Consider the following 15,179-nt stretch of genomic DNA (forward strand, 5'->3'; position numbering starts at 1 on the left):
CATACAGGTCTCCCAACAGGGCTTCAAGTACCTGGGCATCTATATTTCAACGGATGCCCGGGCACGGTATGCGAACAACTTGCTCCCTCCTCTGGCGCGCCTTCGGCGTGACGTGGAGGGTTGGAAAAGATTGCCGCTGTCCCTGCTGGGCCGAGCGGCGTTGTTCAAAATGATGTCCCTGCCGAGGTTCCTATATGCGCTTCAGAACACGCAGGACCCAGTGCCATCTAAATATTTCAGGGAGATTGAGAGCCTGCAGCGCACCTTGTTGTGGGATGGTAGGCCGCGCATTGCCGTCGTCAAATTGACCATTCCGTGGTATGACGGCGGTATTGCTTTGCCTGACGTGCGCCGGTACTACTGGGCGTCTCAGTTGGCGGCCATCAATCATGGCTTCTATGGACCGGCGGTCAATCCGGGATACGCCATGGATCGCTGGCTCATGAACGACGGGATGTACTACAGAGCGCTGTACTCTAGATCTCTGGACTGGAAATTGACTGGTCCCACCAGGACTGCGGTGCACTTGTGGAGGGCGGTGACAAAGGCTCTGGGGTGGTAGGATAGGCTCACCATGGCTACTCCCCTTTATGATTCCGACTTGCTGGGGAAATTGTGGTATTCTAAAGGGTTTGACAGGTGGGACCTCATTGGTATTTCCAAAGTGGCGGACGTGATGGCCAGGGGGGAAATCAAATCGTTTGTTGTTCTACAGGCAGAATTCCAATTGGGGTCCACGGAGTATTTTCGGTACGCACAATTGAGGCATGCCCTTACGTCTTCCTTGCCTGTGGGTGAAAAAGTCCCCGAGTCATCCCCGCTAGAGGACAGAGTGCTGGACGGCCACATGCCGGACAGTGCCATTTCCCTGACCTACAAAAAACTTATCAATGTACGGACGGACCTGTTGGTGAAAGTACGAGACCTCTGGGTGAATGATGGGATTGAGATGGATGACGAGGACTGGCAGTCAGCGGTCTCCTCCCCTAAGGAGGTGGCTATTTCGGCCAGGCTGCGTTTGGTCCAGCTGAAAGTGCTCCACAGGGTGTATGTCACTGGCCCCAGGCTGATTCGAATGGGGCTCTCCCAGGATGGCCTTTGCAGGAGAGGGTGTGGTGCGACGGCCACTTTCATACACACTATTTGGGAGTGCCATGTCATTGCCTCCTACTGGGAGCGAGTGCATGCAGTTATGAGGGTTGTGACTGGTGTGACTTTGCCTGCGGAGGCTCGACGCTGCCTGCTGAATGTGTGGGGTCCGACCGACTATAATACTGCTCAGACCCGCTGGGTCACCCTGGGTAATATGGTTGCCAAGAGGGACATCGCCCAGAGATGGGGTGCTCCGACCCCCCCCCCACTGTTAGTCTTTGGAAAACCAACATGGACTGGTGCATGCTCCGGGAGAAAACTGTTTACTTAGCCCGGGGTAAGCCCAAGATGTGAGGTCTGGTCTGGGGTGCCTGGAATTCGTATAGAGGTGACATCTGTGTGCCCCCCGAGACAACTCAACCGGAGGTTCGTCTCTCTCCATAGCTCCCCCTCACCCAGATTTCACGTGAAGTAATCCTGTTTTTTGCTCCCCTTACATATGTATGCTTCCTTGAATTGGTTATTTCATGATGCTAATGTTCCCGCCTCTCCCCCTGGATATGTGCCTTACCGATTCTCTATGCTCCTTTGCCTTGCCACCTTTATCTTCTTCTTCTTCTCTCCTTTCTTTCTCCCCTTTTCTTTCTTTTCCTTGTCCTTCTCTGGTTTCTCTTTGTTCATTGAGTTTATCTTCAAAAATCATAAAATTAAACCTGATTGCTCTTTTTTCTGTTTTGTACACATTTCCGAACTGCTTTACAATGCTGCCTAGCCTCCGGGATGTATGGCTGAATAGCGGTGTACTTGGTTTTCGTAAATAAAGGTTTTCCCCCCCCAAAAAAAAGAAAGAGCAGGCTTGGATTTGACGGTACTGAACTGGTTCTCCTCCTTTCTACACAATCGCTCGCAAAGAGTAAAAATCAAAAACTTTGAATCCGAGCCCCTACCCGTCAGTAGAGGAGTCCCACAAGGGTCAGTACTCTCCCCCCAACTCTTCAATATCTACATGGAACCCCTCACCACAATACTCAGGAATTCCAAAATCCCCTTCCACCTCTACGCTGATGACACACAGCTCTATCTGGAAACCACCTGTATGGACGACATTCTCAAACTCAACGACTCGCTCAAAGACGTTCAACAATGGCTCTCACAAAACCACTTAAAGCTTAATCAAGAAAAAACTGAACTTCTACTCATCTCCAACAAAGACGAAAACCCCCAAATTGAAGAATGGTTCAAAGCCATTGACGCCCTCAATGGCACCCTCAAGCAGAAAGATTCGGTCAAATCCCTAGGTATCACCTTAGACCCCAAACTAAACATGAAAAAACACATTGCGAACTCCGCCAAAAGAGCTTTCCTCAATCTGAAACTTCTCTACAAAATAAAACCATTCCTGCCTCCAAAGGACCTTCAACAGGCCACTTAAGCACTGGTGCTCTCCAGAATCGACTATGGAATCGCTGCCCTGACCGGCTCAGCCAAATCACGCCTAGGCCCCTTGAAAACCACCCTCAATGCCGCGTCTAGAATGGTCACAGGAACCAAGAAATTCGACCACATTTCCCCCGCGCTCAAGGATCTGAAATGGCTCCCTATTGAACAACGAGCCAACTTTCGAACAGCATGTCTTACACACAAAGCCCTTCACACAGGCAAACCAGAATACCTGGCTGCGAAACTCAAAAGGGCCGGCCAGTCCAGGACCCTCAGAAGCTCCAACACGCTTCTTCTCATTCCTTTGAAATCGCGGAAACACAAAACTTTAACTAAATCCTTTGCAGCAATGCACCCAGGATATGGAACGCCATCCCTCCACACATCACAATGACCTCCCACTTCCCAAAATTCAAGACTTTACTCAAAGCCCTCTTCCTGGAAGCCACCTGAACTGTACGGGGATGCTCAAAGTACCCCTCACCCTTGTAGTCATTATGATCTGTATGATTTTGTTATTTTCAATCCCCTTGAGCTGTCCAGTTACCAATCTTCCATCGCCGATAAGGCACATTGTTGTACCTGTTGTAAAACGCTCGGATACCCTCGGGTCCAGCTAGCGCTATACAAAACTTATAATAAATAAATAAATATAAATAAATAGAAAATGATCCAGACTTCTTTTTATGGCAAACGCCCAATGCCTGCTATGGCCAGTCCGGTCCTGCTCTAAAGCAGTGGGCCAGGCTATGTTGGTCTGCGTCCTAGGTGTAGCAATTAAACCATTCAATTTTTTCCATTGATCAGTGAGAGTGATGTAGTACATGACTATGTCAATTGTGCCCAAAATATATCTGTTAGCCATTACAAACAGGCTTACCAGAGATCCTGTCTACTAAGTGAACCCATCAGCCAGAGAAAGAGATTACTGCTCATGTACCTTGTTGTAAATATTTTTGTCCACCCTAAGCGTGGAAGGGTATTCTCAGATGTGAGACCCTTGCTCATTGCACCATCAGGATTCAAGCAAACCGGGCCGAAGACGGCTGTAATGCCAGAAACCGGTCCCCGGGAGCTTGTTTCCTTCCCAGTGTAAGAATTGGCTTTCGTAGTTTGGTTTGCCCTGTTCCCATCATGCACTGGGACAGGAACAGACTAATTTGCATACAGCCAGGTTCTGAAACTGGGATGGTGCAGTGAGCTAAAAAACGGTGTTGGATCTAGCCCTGATCTCTTGACTGGGTGAGAGCTTTCTGCTTAATTCAGAGACTCTGTCCTTCACCACCCCTTGTTGTAAATATTTTTGTCCACCCTAAGCGTGGAAGGGTATTCTCAGATGTGAGACCCTTGCTCATTGCACCATCAGGATTCAAGCAAACCGGGCTGAAGACGGCTGTAATGCCAGAAACCGGTCCCCGGGAGCTTGTTTCCTTCCCAGTGTAAGAATTGGCTTTTGTAGTTTGGTTTGCCCTGTTCCCATCATGCACTGGGACAGGAACAGACTAATTTGCATACAGCCAGGTTCTGAAACTGGGATGGTGCAGTGAGCTAAAAAACGGTGTTGGATCTAGCCCTGATCTCTTGACTGGGTGAGAGCTTTCTGCTTAATTCAGAGACTCTGTCCTTCACCACCCCTTGTTGTAAATATTTTTGTCCACCCTAAGCGTGGAAGGGTATTCTCAGATGTGAGACCCTTGCTCATTGCACCATCAGGATTCAAGCAAACCGGGCCGAAGACGGCTGTAATGCCAGAAACCGGTCCCCGGGAGCTTGTTTCCTTCCCAGTGTAAGAATTGGCTTTTGTAGTTTGGTTTGCCCTGTTCCCATCATGCACTGGGACAGGAACAGACTAATTTGCATACAGCCAGGTTCTGAAACTGGGATGGTGCAGTGAGCTAAAAAACGGTGTTGGATCTAGCCCTGATCTCTTGACTGGGTGAGAGCTTTCTGCTTAATTCAGAGACTCTGTCCTTCACCACCACTTGTTGTAAATATTTTTGTCCACCCTAAGCGTGGAAGGGTATTCTCAGATGTCAGACCCTTGCTCATTGCACCATCAGGATTCAAGCAAACCGGGCCGAAGACGGCTGTAATGCCAGAAACCGGTCCCCGGGAGCTTGTTTCCTTCCCAGTGTAAGAATTGGCTTTTGTAGTTTGGTTTGCCCTGTTCCCATCATGCACTGGGACAGGAACAGACTAATTTGCATACAGCCAGGTTCTGAAACTGGGATGGTGCAGTGAAGTAAAAAACGGTGTTGGATCTAGCCCTGATCTCTTGACTGGGTGAGAGCTTTCTGCTTAATTCAGAGACTCTGTCCTTCACCACCCCTTGTTGTAAATATTTTTGTCCACCCTAAGCGTGGAAGGGTATTCTCAGATGTGAGACCCTTGCTCATTGCACCATCAGGATTCAAGCAAACCGGGCCGAAGACGGCTGTAATGCCAGAAACCGGTCCCCGGGAGTTTTGTTTCCTTCCCAGTGTAAGAGTTGGCTTTTGTAGTTTGGTTTGCCCTGTTCCCATCATGCACTGGGACAGGAACAGACTAATTTGCATACAGCCAGGTTCTGAAACTGGGATGGTGCAGTGAGCTAAAAAACGGTGTTGGATCTAGCCCTGATCTCTTGACTGGGTGAGAGCTTTCTGCTTAATTCAGAGACTCTGTCCTTCACCACCCCTTGTTGTAAATATTTTTGTCCACCCTAAGCGTGGAAGGGTATTCTCAGATGTGAGACCCTTGCTCATTGCACCATCAGGATTCAAGCAAACCGGGCCGAAGACGGCTGTAATGCCAGAAACCGGTCCCCGGGAGCTTGTTTCCTTCCCAGTGTAAGAATTGGCTTTTGTAGTTTGGTTTGCCCTGTTCCCATCATGCACTGGGACAGGAACAGACTAATTTGCATACAGCCAGGTTCTGAAACTGGGATGGTGCAGTGAGCTAAAAAACGGTGTTGGATCTAGCCCTGATCTCTTGACTGGGTGAGAGCTTTCTGCTTAATTCAGAGACTCTGTCCTTCACCACCCCTTGTTGTAAACATGTACTGCAAGTAGCACTCCAGTTCCTAGCCACTTCAAACAATGGCTTCTGATTGTTGTGCTTACCGGATTGACTCCCTGAAGTATTTCCTAAGCCTCAAAAGGACATGTTAGAACAGTCATCCTTGGGGTGGTTTTCTCCTATATTTTTGCCTCTTCCTCTTGTGTTTTTGCTGTGTGCTGGACTTTGTTTTTGCTGGTATAGATGCTTTGGGCACTTTGTCACTGCTGATCAGTGCCAAAGTGCAAGTGCTCCCTCTGTAAATTGAGACTATGGATTGGTGTTTCCATGATTGGCGCATTTGACTGACTACTAAGACCCTAGTACAGTGCACTGTGTGTGCCAAGGGCCTGTAAGCCAAATGCTGCTAGTTGGCCTGTCACACTGAATGTGCCACCCATACAAGCAACCTTCCAAAAGGTTCCCAGACCTGCCATTGCAGTGTCTGTGCGCAGACTGGTACTGACATGTCAACCAGCATCACATAAGACCGGTCATTTTCTGTTGTTATGTATAACCTGACAAGTGCACCCACTTGCCAGGACCTGAGCTTCCCTTTTCTTACACATGAGTCACCACTAAGGTAGGCACTAGGTACCCCTCTGGGCAGGGTGCAGTGTCTGTGAAAGGACATGTGTTGATGTGTGTACCATAATCTGATAGTGAACTACAGGGAATTTCGTTTTTCACTATTGAAAGGCTATCTGTCCGATAGGATAGAATTGGAGTTTATTTATAACATCTTATAAATATAACTTCCCATTGGGACAAGATAGGAAGGTGAAATTTAGTGTGCCTGAACTCAGAATCTAAAGATGTATCTTTTAGTAAGGATGATTTTTATATTATGTGTTTGAAAATACCTCTTTCAGAAAGTAGATATGTTCTTGCTTGGTCATCCTCTGTGCCTCTCAAGCTGAGGTTTGTATTGACTGTCTGGTTTTGGAGTGACAGGGGCTGGGGATGTGCATTCAGTGTAGACAGCCACTGTTGAGGTTGAGTTTTGTCCTGCTTTTCCTGGATGAGTCAGGGCTGGGCTGAATAGACATGGGATATATTTAGAGTTGGGGAGGAGATTTTGTTTCACCTGAATGGGCCTGGTCTGCCTTACACAATGCTGTCTCCACCTCTTGCTGGTAGCAGCACCAGAGAGGCAGAACTGGTTTTGATTACTTCTGGACACAAGAGGATACTCTGCCAAGGAAGTAAAGCTTGTCCCCTGTTCAAGAAGTCTCAGAACAGCAAAGACTTCACCGTCCCTCTGGGCACTGTCTTTGGAACCGCTGGTTTCAGTTACCACAGAGGAGAAGACTCTGTCACTAAGTCCCTCACTGGCTTTGTGTCCTACAGGCAGCGCAGAAGGCACCAACGTAATTTGCACCGCAACCCTGGTCTCACCGACACCGTTAGACAACCGTCTCCGAGCCGCTGCTTGCACAGCACTGCCTCAACTCACTCTGCTGCCCAGACATTACATGTCACGAAAACCTAAGCAACACTCTCTCTGGGTCATCATTAGAAAGGTATAGGAAAGACTTGGAGGTAGCAATGCTTGTTTCTTTGATTCTACCGACACTGGTAATGATTCTTTGTAGAAACACTCAATTGTTCGGCCCATTGCTTGTTGTTCTTCCAAGAGACAAGAATATTCATTAGAACTCACGTTGGACAGGTGCGCTCAACCGGCGCTGCCGCGCACGTGAAACACAGCCTATAAAAGGCTCACCGGCTCTCTGGAAGATGCTTCGCTTCGCAGCTTACGCGTCGCTTCGAGAGTCTCCAGGATTCCGATTCCAGCACCCCGGCCCCGCCCTTGGTCCTGACATGGCAGCTGCACCTACCGGGTTCAGTAGGAGAGCTAGCATTCACGGAACTCCTCTTCAGTTTCCAGCTATCGGCAGAGACGAGTTTTCAGACTTCAGTTTTCTGCATCGGAGCAACTTGGCAGTCGGACTTCCTGTTTTCTCCCCCGGCTTCAGAACTAGAGTTTCCGGTTCATTGAAGGAGATCAGTAAGACTTTTCTGTTGTTGTTGGTATAGAAACAAGCCTTGGCAATACCAAATCGAACCTTGTACTTTGTGTTCAGTTGTTTTAAAAGGAAACAAACCTTGGCAATTCCAAACCGAACCTTGTTAGAGTTTGTAGAAGGACCTTGGCCAAGTCAGATTTGTGGATGTAACCTTGATTCCAATATCTACATGTTGTAGTGATTTAAACTGCAATAGTTTGTGATTGAGAAGTAGTTTCTTTTGGGGCTTGTTTTCTTTCTTGTTCTCTTATTTTCACAGAACCCCCATTATAAAGCCTCACATAATTAAGTGCAAGGTAAGAATAGGACGCTGCATGTAAAGAGTTCTTTCAGTTCCTACTAACCAGTTACTTGAATAAGTTCACTGTCATACTCGTATATTTCATGTTTAAGAAAATAAAACTGACTTGACATATTTATTTTCAAAGGATGATAAAAGACTTCAACGAAGTTTAACGTACACTATAGATCTTGCACATGAAGTACAGGAATGGGCTTTTGAGACAGTTGGTATGTTTGTATGCAGTTAATGTAGCATTGTTATTGGGACATTAGGAATGATGTTCATTAATGATTGATCTTTAAACGCAGTTAGCTATCAGAGTCAACGCCACTGATGAACAAAAGCCCAGAGTGCTTCAAAGGGAGAGACAGTCATCTCAAGAAGAGATCCTGTGTTTATTTCTCTCTCTCACTTTCCGTCCCCCATTCCACTTCCCTTTTCCGTCCCCCACTTCCCTGTCCCTTTAGGGGTCAGCACTTGTGACTAGTGTTGAATTCCTGGTCACATTTGTTGGTTCCTAGAGGTGTTGGGATTAGTCATCTCCAAGACGGAAAGAACCTGGGCTCTTGAGGTGGCACGCCTGACATTACAGACACAATCGCTGCTAGTTGAAACATCGACCGGCTCCATTGCCTGCACCGTGACCTGCTGTCAATGCATCGAGCACCATCTCAACCCACATTGCATCCCTGGTCTCACCGACACCGTTGGGTGACCGTCACCGAGCCGCTGCCTGCACTGCACCTTGAGGGCACTGCACGCTGAACCGCTTCACTTCAGAGAGCAACAGGGACAGTTGCTCCGACAACTCGTACCAACGGGATCGGATGCAAGAAAAAAGATAATGTCTATGAGTCTGTCAAGGCTACAGTTGACCCGTACCGACGCGGTTGTCTGGAACTGTTAGACTCTGACGTTTTCTCTTGTAGGTATCAAGGACCCCCTGATATGGATAGGACTCCTGGGTCAGGGACAACAATTTTTATGTAGAAACATATACCCAGGTAGACTTTCAAGGCAAAAGCTGGCTATTTAGGGAGACATGGACATATACAATAAAACTGATAAAAGTTCAAATTAAAGCAATGGACTGGGGTGATATCAAAAAGATAATTTTTAATACAAATATAAATGTAAAAGATGAATTTGTACATATAACTCAACAATTATACATAAAAAAGTCCTTCTCAAGGCTTGTGCGACTCTCCTTCAATTTCATATTAGAAAAAACATCAGATATATATAAAAAAAGGGATTTTGTCCTCTTCCTTTTGTTTATGGAGAGTAGGGCTGTATATCTAGGGCTGTGTGTCAACGCGTTTCGACAAAGTCTTTTGTCTTCATCAGGACAAATCGAAATTCAGCCACTTTTTCTAAACCGAATAAAACAACATTGATAACATTAAGAACACAGTGCATTGCTTCAGTTCAAAACAGAAATATTATTAAATTGATAAAATAATTTTTTCTTTCCCTTGCCAGACTTATATCATAGTTTATATCATTTACATGAAATCAGTTGGAAACAGTTGGAAAAACATACAAAATACATACTCCAACGAATTCACACATTTGAAAGACATATTTGGAAAACATACATATTATATCCTACATCCTACGAAGATTCATTAAGGATAGAAAGTTCATTTCTACCGTACTAGACTTAACTTTATTCCTAGGTAAATTTATATACGTTGGATAGAGGTTGGCGCAACATTCATGAATTTTCATATTTCCCACAGAACCCTAAACTAATTCTAAGGGCACGCACCATACAGAATGAGGATTTCGATATCCTCTCTATGTGATTTATCTTACAACATTTTAGTTTATATAGTATAAGACAACCTGAATTTAAAGATTAGGGGCGGGAGGTGTATTCCTAAAAGTTCATATTATTAGTGAAACAGGGTCATGTAACTAGATAACGTTTTATAAGGCTATGTTAGCAGGGTATCTAGTTTTAGGAGAACAAGAGTGTTAACATTGCTATCTAATGAATCAACATCCCTTAAAAGTTTATGTCGCATAAGGTTCTGAAAAAACGGTATATTCTAGTTGAACATGTGCAAAACAAGCCTTCCACAATTCATTAAGATTTTTTTGTTAACATTTAATGCATTCCTTACCTAAAAACAAATATGATCAAGAGTGTCCAAAGTTGGTGTAGGGAGTGAGGCACCTTTCCGCTAAAATCCGGAAAATGGTATGTGATAACTGTTCAAAGAAAAGTAATATGCTATATCAGTTCCTTTGGTAATTAGTTTCAGATTATCGGGTAGCGATTCTATTAAGCGACCATCATACCTGTTTAAGCAGTGTTCACTGCCTCCATCTTACTTCTACCTACACAACTTTACTCGTCGTTTTTTCACATAAAAAAGGGGAGCGAGGGAGGCTTCAAACAATCACCGCCATGTTCGTCGAGTGTTTCGTAACCGTTAAAACAGCCGATAAGTCTGCATATAACTAAAACAGATACACAAATTTGTATCAGTATTTTTTTATATATAACATTACTGCATGAATCTCGGGAAGTTTTTCTTCATTAATATTCACCTTTTACTTTTGTTGGGTGTTATTACAAGATGCTCGGCGATCGTTAGAGGCTGTTTTATATCTTAGCTTTGTTTTCATTCAGAAGTAGCCGTGATATGGCATGTGATTCAGGTTGGTTCACCGTTACTCGGATGACGCCCACTATGAAACGAAAGGATACCAAAAGAAAATCCTTAATTTAACGGTGGAAACTATGTCTAGGTAGTGCGGAGATGCAAAGCAGCATACCGCTAACATAGAACGCGTGCGGGGTATGCCGGGTTCTTACCGTTTGGATGTACGCAGCGCTCGAAAACGTCTCTGCCTCCCTCAGCGTTTCGGTTTGTGAAAAAAAGGATTACGTGTGATCCTTCAGGTGCCGCTATTTATTTCATGGATAGGCTCCGCCCTTAATTAAAGCTGCATTTTGCTTAAAGCGACACATTGCTCAGATCGCTACAAGTAACATTTTATTTGAATCCTTACGGGTTAATTATTAGGATCGCTCTGTTTAAATCACTGCAGGTTACATTTTATTCGCATCCTTACGGGTTAGGTTAAAGGATCACTATTTTAGAAATTACGTAGACAAGGACTGGGAATTAACATTCTAACATCAGATTTTAAATGCTATGGATTCGTTTACTGCTTTAGTGTAACAAACTCAAAGTCATATTATCGCGTTCTCCCATGGTAGTTCTTGATTCAGCCCATGAGTAAAAGTCCCGAGGGTAAAGATCCAAAAAACCTCTCTTTTCCTGCGAACCTCGTCTCCTCCTTTATTTTTTTGCAGATGAATCTTTTCTAAGATTCTCCATGTTAGTTCTTCTGGTTTGTGTTTATACTCTATGAAATGAGTAACTAACGGAGCAGAGATTTTCTGTGTTTTAATGGCTGACCTATGTTCGGTTAGCCTGGTCTTTATCATACGAGACGTCTCACCCACATATCCAAGATTACATGGACACATAAGTAAATATACAACATTTTTCGTGTTGCAGGTCCAGAATTCTTTTGCTTGAATTTTAATCTTGTTGAACTCCATTGTTTCACCCGTGATGATGGTATCACAGGATTGACAGAAGCCTCTGACGTTTTCAGCATCGTGGTAGCCCCAGACAGATCTACCGACTTGGAAGATCTGCTTTTAAAGATGTTTCTGCAATTTTAAGTTTATCTTGAAAAGTACCTGTCTTTAAGTTCTGTATGTTGGATTTTTATCATTTTTGGTCTAGTTTGGTTTAGCTAAGGATTACTTATTTTTCTAAACTGGTGTGGTGTCCATTTGTAGTGTTTTCACTGTATTACTGTATGGGTGCACAAATGCTTCACACACTGTCTCTGCCACTGCCTGTCTACTCGTGCCAAGCTACCAAGGTGGAGTGCACAGGTTATTTTAGAAGTGTATCCCTCTTACCCTGACTTCGAATAAGGGTTCCTACTTGGACAAAGATGCAAACCATTGCCAACTAGAGACCCAATTTTTAACGGGAAACACTGACATTTCTGTAGAAACGGAAAACTGCGTGTGTCTCACACCCTTTCCACTGAATTTTGCTCTTGTACAGGCCTTTCAAAATGTACATCACAATTACTAGTAGTTCTATAATGAGCTATTATTTATTAGATTATTTTGCCTACACATCATGTAGGGGAAGAATTATCATAGAAATAGTTAACAAGTCAGGCAACAAAAATGGATAAAATCGCGTACAGTGTATACCCCCCAATTTTATTTCATTATACAGCCCTGATAAATTAGGATAAAACTCAACCTAATTTATAAGTATCTGATTTACTGTTAGGTTACTCCAGAATGTTGTGTGCCATAAGGCCTAAAGTTGAAGACCTGTGTCAGCTGCCCTCTTCCAAACTGAGCCATTTGCTGTACCCCACCCAGTCACTGATATATTTTATAACTTTTCATATATGGTAGTCTATGGAGTGAGTAGGGGACGTGGCCGTGCTCTTATCCAGTACTGATTACACAGGACAGTGATGAAAGGATACCTATAGGTTTTTGGAAGCACTTGGAGGCTGCTGCTTCCTAAACCTCTCTACTTCCTCTGCTACAGAAACATACAAAGTCACACTCACAAAGCAGATCCCTGTCACTTTGTCATGCAGATTGTTGGATTGAGTGGAAAAATCTCTTCTCTGGCTTATTAATGTGAGAAACATTCTAGGTGCAAAATGTCTGTCTGACAATGCATTTATTGCACAAATAATAACCATGTTAACACACAGCTTTATAATCCATGTTGAATGTAACATTAACAAAGTTAAAAAAGCCATCCCAAATGTATCACTGGAAAAGTTGATTTGGATTTAATAAAATGTGTGCCTGAAATTATCAAAATTTCTGCTCTAAAACGAAAACATTGCACTTGAGAGAACTGTATTTTCCTGTGCTTGACACAACTAGGCCCGAATTTTGCCGAACTTCCATCTTGGATATTCAGCACAGCCATGATGTGTGTTTTCATTTCTCTGTTCACCACACGAAACCAAAATATGCACTCTGAAATGCTGTGTATTAACATGCAGTCTCAAAGAACTACAGCAACATTCAAGACTCTTTCTTAACACTGAATCAATTCATTGTGAGATTTCCATTGGTTTTGTAACTAGATTTGTACTGCCACATCCGATGATCTACGTTAGAATAGGGCACATTATTATTCAGTTAGGGGATAGTTCTAGAATGGTGCGACAAGGTGATATATGATTCTGTATGGTGATTTGTTTAGCGTTGCTCACCTTATGTTGACAGTGCGATTTCCCTTGACTTCTATTGTGAATTATCCTCTATTTGTGAAATGTCCTATAAATGATGGCATATTGTGGAAGCGAACCAGTATTCGGACTGTCCGATATTAGACATTGACCCCTTGTTAGCTTGATTTATATTTTTTGCTTCGCTTCATGTTGTTCTTTTGCTGCATTTGATTGAGCCTTATGCTGATATGCATTTTGACCGTTATTTTTGCTTTCTTTATTGCACCTCAAATTATTTAAATACGCCTTCATGGTTTACATTATACTACTGAATCTTGAGGATTTATCACTTTAAAATGCCAATTAGTGTATTTGTTTTGGGTGCAATTTAGAGACACATTGCCGCATGCAGGCTTGTAGTTTAGCACCATCCAAATCCTGCATAGGGTCTTTATCTTGATTGTCTGATAAGATAGTGTCAACATCATCACCAAGGGCCAGAGATGGGAAAATAGAACTTCCCATTACATGTGTGCTTTAATATCATTAGCCTAAGAATAATTCACAGTATATCACAGGGCAGAGAATGAAACGGACAGGAGGACAAAGAGTAACTAAGTAGAGAGGCGTGAACATTGAAGCAGGAATATGTTTCCATAAAGGAAAGAAAATACAGATCCTAGGACAGGCAGTCACCAACACTGTTGGGGCTGGTGGTGCAATGGTCATGAGTACTGGAAAAAAGGAGTGTGAACAACAGAACATTAAGGCACAAACAAGACGGCCCACAACCCAAAATGTCAATAGAACATGGCATTTATCATGGATATCTTTTTGTTACCCGCACTTCCGATAGAAAAAGGAATGGTCGATAAGCTGACAGGTTTTCGGATTGTCTAAATGACAACCTCCACTGAGAAGTGCTGGCATTGTCCATGAAAATATATTGCAGTCCTTCAGTAAGCAAGTGTCAAGGTTATGCAATTAATAGCTTGATAGCGCAGTTCAGATGATTATGCACCAAAACCACAGGTATATCACCTCTGATGAATATCTTGAGACATTTGATTAAAAGTATGTCACCCCTTTCTGAGTAGCATTGGTGCTGCGAAAATTGTGGTGTTCCTGCAGCGAAATGGTGGTTCAGTCTGATGTACTCTTTATCAGTGCCAGAGTGGGAACTCAAAGCAGTCTAGCAATTTGGTTGGACATGCCCCTGGGGGGAGGGGCTGGGAGGGAGTGAGGAGTGAGGTGCAAGTGTGAAGCACTGCTGTTTCTGTTAATGTTCTGGGGCCCACAAAACTGCCCCCAGTAACAAAACCAGCACCCACTGCTGCAAAACTGGATCCCACCCTCCCAGCCTCCTGGGGAAATGCCCAATGCCCAGTACAGCTAGCCCGGCCCTGCTTATCATTTCACCTTGTTAACAACGGCATTGTAGGGGCTAAACCTTTGGTTGCCAGGTGGCCAAAAACTGGAATTCCTTCTCTCGGTCTTTGGAATCTATTGCCCTTTATTTGCCTTTTTAGGAAATATTTAAAAACTATCCTCTTCAATTTTTCAAGAATAGGATTTTGTGTGCTTTTGCATCCAGCTGGATTTAGCACCAAATCGCCCTCTTAGGTAACAGTTTGTGCTTTATAAATCCTTATCACATAACAGGACAGGATATGACACTACATATGATGACTATGACTTCTCACTGGCATATTTTATAGTATTATGTGAATATATATGTACATAACAAATAATCATCATGTTATTGTATGAAATTGTTCATAACCAAATTGTAAGTGATAACAAAACTTCGGGCCAGTTTTACAAAGTTCTCACGCAGAGCAGTGCAGCAGCCGTAAATGCTGCACCAAATTTATTGGAATAAGGCGCGCTCTCTCCTCTCCTTAGCAACGGCACTCAAATCTGCTGCCGTACCACTCTGAGAAACCTTTGCGCCATGGTGCAAGGGTGTCTCAGGGAGTCTAAAATAGGTTTCTGTACTGGAAGGGAGCCCATCCAATTCAAAATACCAAGCATAGACTGAC

The sequence above is a fragment of the Lissotriton vulgaris genome, chromosome 4_1 (genome assembly GCF_964263255.1).
Source record: "Lissotriton vulgaris chromosome 4_1, aLisVul1.2, whole genome shotgun sequence".
NCBI classification, from domain to species: domain Eukaryota; kingdom Metazoa; phylum Chordata; class Amphibia; order Caudata; family Salamandridae; genus Lissotriton; species Lissotriton vulgaris.